Here is a 6,084-nt window from a genome sequence, read left to right as displayed (position 1 = left end):
ATGGACTGCAGCATGCCATGCTTCCATCTCCATCACCAACTCCCAGAGCCTACTCAAACTCATGTCCATCACATCGGTGATGCCAGCCAACCATCTCACCCTCTGCCATCCCCTTCTCATCCTGCCTTCAATCTTTCCCAGTATTAGGGTCTTTTCCAATGAGGCAGTTCTTCACATCAGGTGGTCAAAGTATTGGAGTTTCAGCTTCAGCATCAGTCTTTCCAATGAATATTGAGGATTGATTTCCTTTAGGATTTACTGGTTTGATCTCCTTGCTGTCCAATGGACTCTCAAGAATCTTCTCCAACACCATAATTCAAAAGCATAAATTCTTCAGTGCTCACCTTTCTTTATGGTCCAACTCTCATACCCATAAATGACTACTGGAAAACCATAGCTTTGACAAGGCAGACATTTGTTGGTAAAGTAATCTCTGCTTTTTGCTATGCTGTTTAGGTTGGTCATAGCTTTTCTTCCAAGGAGCAAGTGTCTTTTAATTTCATGGCTGCAGTCACCACCTGCAGTGATTTTGGAGCCCCCCAAAACAAAGTCTCTCACTGTTTCCATTGTTTCCCCATCTATTTGCATGAAGTGATGGGACTGGATGTCATGATCTTAGTTTTCTGAATGTTGAATTTTAAGCCAACATTTTCACTCTCCTCTTTCACTTTCATCAAGAGGCTCTTTAGTTCTTCGCTTTCTGCCATAAGGGTGGTGTCACCTGCATATCTGAGGTTAATGATATTTCTCCCGGCAATTAGTTCCAGCTTGTGCTTCATCCAGCCCAGCATTTTGTATGATGTACTCTGAATATAAGTTAAATAAGCAGGGTGACAATATACAGCCTTGATATATTCCTTTTCCAATTTCGAACCAGTCTGTTGTTCCATGTACCATTCTAACTGTTGCTTCCTGACCTGCATACAGATTTCTCAGAGGGCAGGTCAGGTGGTCTGGTATTTCCATCTCTTGAAGAATTTTCCAGTTTGTTGTGATCCACTCAGTCAAAGGCTTTGGTGTAGTCACTAAAGCAAACGTAGGTGTTTTCTTGGAACTCTCTTGCTCTCTCGATGATCCAGCTAATGTTGGCAATTTGATCTCTGGTCCCTCTGCTTTTTCTAAATCCTTGAACCTCTGGAAGTTCACAGTTCATGTACTATTGAAGCCTGGCTTGGAGAATTTTGAGCATTACTTTGCTAGCGTGTGAGATGAGTGCAACTGTGCAGTAGGTTGAGCATTCTTTGGCATTGCCTTTCTTTGGGATTGGAGTGAAAACTGACTTTTTCCCTTCCTGTGGCCACTGCTGAGTTTTCCAAATTTGCTGGCATATTGAGTTTAGCACTTTCACAGCATCATCTTTTAGGATTTGAAACGACTCAACTGGAATTTCATCACCTCCACTAGCTTTGTTTGTAGTGAAGCTTGCTAAGGCCCACTTGACTTAACTTTAATTCCTAGCTAATTATATAATTCCAGATTTAAATTATTTCTTGCAGTCCTAAAAACATATTCTACTGTGTCTGGCTTCTATTATTGTGACTGAATAGTTAGCTACCAACCTTGGTATGTAGTCTGATTACAGATTGAGCTATTTCAAATCCTAAAAGATGATGCTGTGAAAGTGCTGCAAGTATCTGCAGTTCTAATATTGCATTTTGTTCTCTCTGTTGTTTGTTCTTTCTGTGCACTCTCCCACATGCTGTATTGTTTCAATCAATTTAGAATGTCTGTTTTGGGGCTCTTATTCAGCTAATTCTATTCAGTGAAAATCCCACAGCAGCTAGGTTGAGCTTAAGTTTCTTTAGAGCGTATTTGCATTTGCTTCTTTTAGGCTTTCTAAGCCAATACCTCTCAGTTTGTACCTTGTGTGGTAGACAAAATAAAAGTCCTTCAAAAATCCTCATGTCTTAATTCCCAGAACTTGAGTATGTGTTATCTTTTTTGCCAAAGGGGCTCTGCAAATGGAGTTTAGTTAATAACATTGGATTATGCATGTAGGTCCAATGTAATTACAAAGATTCTTATAAGAGGGAGGCAGGAGGGTCATAGTAAGTGAAGGAGATGTTGTGCTAGAAATAGAGTGGAAAAAGGGAGAGGGAAAAGGAGAGAGATTTTAAATGTCACACTGTGACTCTGAAAAGGGAGGAGAGGAAACAAGAAAAGAAATGGAGGCAGCCTCTAGGAGACTAGAAAGGCAAGAGGAAGGATTCTCATCTACAGTTTCCAGGAGGAATGTGCTCTTCCAGTTCCTTGATATTAGAACTTCTAGTCTCCAATAAGATAATACATTTAGGTTTATTTCCAGTAGGTTGTGGTTACATCATTTTTTTTTTTTTTTTTTTTTTTTTTTTGCTCTGCTAAGTTTGTTACAGCAGTAAAGATAAACCAAGGCAATGTGAATGCAAATCATCTTGCTGCTGCTGCTGCTAAGTCACTTCAGTGCAGTCCAACTTTGTGCAACCCCATAGATGGCAGCCCACCAGGCTCCCCCGTCCCTGGGATTCTCCAGGCAAGAATACTTGAGTGGGTTGCCATTTCCTTCTCCAATGCATGAAAGAGAAAAGTGAAAGTGAAGTCGCTCAGTCATGTCCGACTCTTAGCGACCCCATGAACTGCAGCCTACCAGGCTCCTCTGTCCATGGATTTTCCAGGCAAGAGTACTGGAGTGGGGTACCATTGCCTTCTCCAGCAAATCATCTTAGGATCTTGTTAATAACACAAAAGAATCTGATGGTAGGCCTGGGAAAGAGTGAGAGTTTCTACATTTCTAGGTAATTTCCAGGTGATCTGGATGTTTCTCGGTGTTTGTAGATCATAATTTAAGTATTAGGGAATCTAAGGCAATATTAGCATAAATACACATTAAAAATAATACTCTATTTGAGTTTTCCCAGACTTTGAAAGTCATTGAAAATCAAACTTCAAACACTGTGAAGGCTTTTTTTTTTAAATCACAGTCTTTTTTTTCATGGAGATGAAGTCCCTAACTTTTTGAAGAGGTCTTATTTGAGGTTTCTCCTGGTATAAAACCAATGTTCTGTTTTTGTTTTTTTTCTCCTGAAGACTTAAAACCAAGACACTGAATTTTTGGTATAAGCACATAAGTGTAGAAAGATTTTATCTCACATTTTGTTTACTTTGCTGATTTCAGCCTCTGTTATTTTTGATCTTTATAGCTTTCTTCTATCTCAGCTATGCACTCTTGAGGATATTTGTTGCATTTTATCTGTGATTCCAAGTTATTTTGGTACCAAAAGGAATATTTAATTTTCTATAGTCCTAGAAATAGCAGTCTTCCTCTATATTTGCAAATTATCTACTCATTTCTCTGTGAATATTTCAATGATTTGTTTTTATGTGATTCTTGCCATTTTGACCAATTAATTGCTAATTAAAAGTGTATGTTCTAAAAAATATTTGATAGTGGCTTTGAAAAGTAAGTCAATATCAGAGGGATCAAGTGCTTAATACAATAAATGTGTATGTGAATTTTCTTAGATATTTGGATTAAAGAAAGGAAAACAGTGTGGGTGAATAGGAAAATTTACATTTTCTGTTATATTTCAATCACTAACTTAAATCTCTGTGGATGCCCTGAGCCATGGACTTTATATACATTAATTAGTTCATTTGACCTTTGAAACAACTTAATAAAAATTACCCTGATTTTAATTAAACAAGAGAAACTCAGACTCAGAGAGAAAATAAACTGCTAGAGAGCCTTCCTAGAAATGTAAGAACTTATACACTTAAGTATTGCACTAATATTTATTACAGATCTGATTGTACCAAGATCAGAAGGAAATAATATCCTACAACTTGAAAAGTGGGGAGTTTGCACTGACATACTGGACTTTCTCAGATCAAGTCTATACTCTTTCCATTGTTCCATATTAGGTCTAAAATTGTCCAAAATAGGAATTTGCAATTGATCTTAAGTACTGTATAGAATTCTACCTAACGTTTACTCACACTGTGAAATAGACTCTTTTATATCCTGCTAGTTGAAAAACCAACTGGTGTAAATATTTATGAAAATTTGACAAGAGCAAAAATATATTACTTAGGTGCATGAGCAAACAATCACTTTTTGGATACATGTGTTCTAACATATACATACACGCATCCTAACCTAATGTGGTTTCCCAGTATCCAACTGAATTTCAGGAGCCACAGGTGATATGGCTTCAATCCTAGGGTCAGAAAGATCCCCTGGAGAAAAAATGGCAACACACTCCAGAATTCTTGCCAGGGAAATTCCATAGACAGAGGAGCCTGGCGGGCTATAGTCCATGGTGTCTCAAAAGAGTCAGACATGACTGAGCATGCATGCACACATATGCATACACACAAACACAAATACTCTAGTGATTATTGTTATCAGTCCTACCATACATTCATGGATCACAAATTCCTGACCTAACCTTCTCAACATATTCTACATCTGATTTCTCCAAAGAGCCTTACATTTTCTCCCACTTCATCAATCTCTTTAGATCAATTCACTGAGAAGATTGACGTCATTAAGCATGAATTTCTTTGATTTCCCATGCCCCATTATATACTTTCTACAATCAAAAACATTCTCCAGCCACAAATACCACCTTCATTTCAAAGCCAGTCCCTCCACAGGTATTCTTAATGCCAACATGTTCTGTATCCCAGAAATTTAATTCTACTGATTATTATTCTTTTACTTTTAATTTCTCCATCTATTTTTTTCCTTTCTTAATCATTCTTAAAACTCTCTTACTCCAAAAACTAAATTCTCTTTTGCCCTCTATGCTCTGAGTCCTGCAAGAAAATGTTTAATCATTTTCCCTTTTCACTTAAACTTCACAAAGAGAAAACTAAACTCTGTCAACTCACCAAAAATTTATTTCTCAGGTCATGATGATTTAGTTCCTATTCTTACAAAAGAACTGAAACTTTTCTTAATAGAATTGAACTGTCAAATTTAATGAAAACTTCCCTGACCTTATATTAATAACACTTCCTGTTATATTTAGCATCACTAATCACTCCTTACTTGAGAAATGTCTCCTTTGCTCTCATGGCTACTTCTAAGCTATTCTTGAGAATTATTACATATTAATTTTCTATAGACTTCTGACCCTAGGTCTCTGCTTTTTATCGTTCATCGGACTTTGTAGTTTAGGTAATCACTTCCACTCTCATAATTTCAACTTCTTCTTGAATGCTGATAATTCATGAATCCATTTCTTCTAACTGTCCTCTCTCTTCACCAAACTTCAGCTATTCTATCTCAATGCCTAAGGGTCAATTACCTCTGAATGCCCTACAAGTATATCACACTGTACAGATTCAGAAAGGAATTGATTTTGTTCCCCACTTGTGCCTACTTCATATATTAGTCAAAAGTGCCACCCTCAATCTGTTCATATCTTGGTATCACCCTTCCTGCTCTCTTCTTCATGCTTACAATTAATTCAACTGAGTTCTTTGTCAATTAAAATCCATTCTGGAGACAGAACCCACACAGTAATTTGAAATGAGAAAACTTAATATAAAGACTATATCAGGGGAATAAAAAATAAGGACAACTCTAAAAAATACTCTACTGCTGAAGAAGAGTGTCCAAGGTAAGAAACAAATTTGGAAGCAGAGGAGTTTCTTTTTATTATTTGGATTAATTTTTTAAATTGAAATACAACTGATTTACAGCATTCTGTTAGTTTCAGGTTTACAGCAAAGTGATTCAGTTATATATATATATATTTTTTTTCAGATTATTTTCCATTATAGGTTATTACAGAATATTGAGTATAGTTCCCTGTGCTATACAGTAGATCCTTGTTGGTTATCTATTTTATATATAGTAGTATGTATATGTTAATGACAAACTCCTAAGTCATCCTCATCCTCCTTTCCCTTTTGGTAACCATAAGTTTGTGGAAGTTTCTATTTCTGTTATGTATGTATGTTCTCTTGTATCATTTTTTTCCTGATTTTCAAGCAAGGAAAACACTCTCGGGGCTGCAGGAGACCATGCCTGGTGGGAAGGTGCTCAAAAATTGGTCAGAACTTTAGGATCTGCTTTGCGGCTAGTGGTGTGAGACTTGA

This window comes from Bubalus bubalis, chromosome 2, assembly GCF_019923935.1.
Source record: "Bubalus bubalis isolate 160015118507 breed Murrah chromosome 2, NDDB_SH_1, whole genome shotgun sequence".
Classification (NCBI taxonomy): Eukaryota; Metazoa; Chordata; class Mammalia; order Artiodactyla; family Bovidae; genus Bubalus; species Bubalus bubalis.
The sequence above is the reverse complement of the archived record's forward strand: the minus strand, read 5'-3'. Positions refer to the sequence as shown.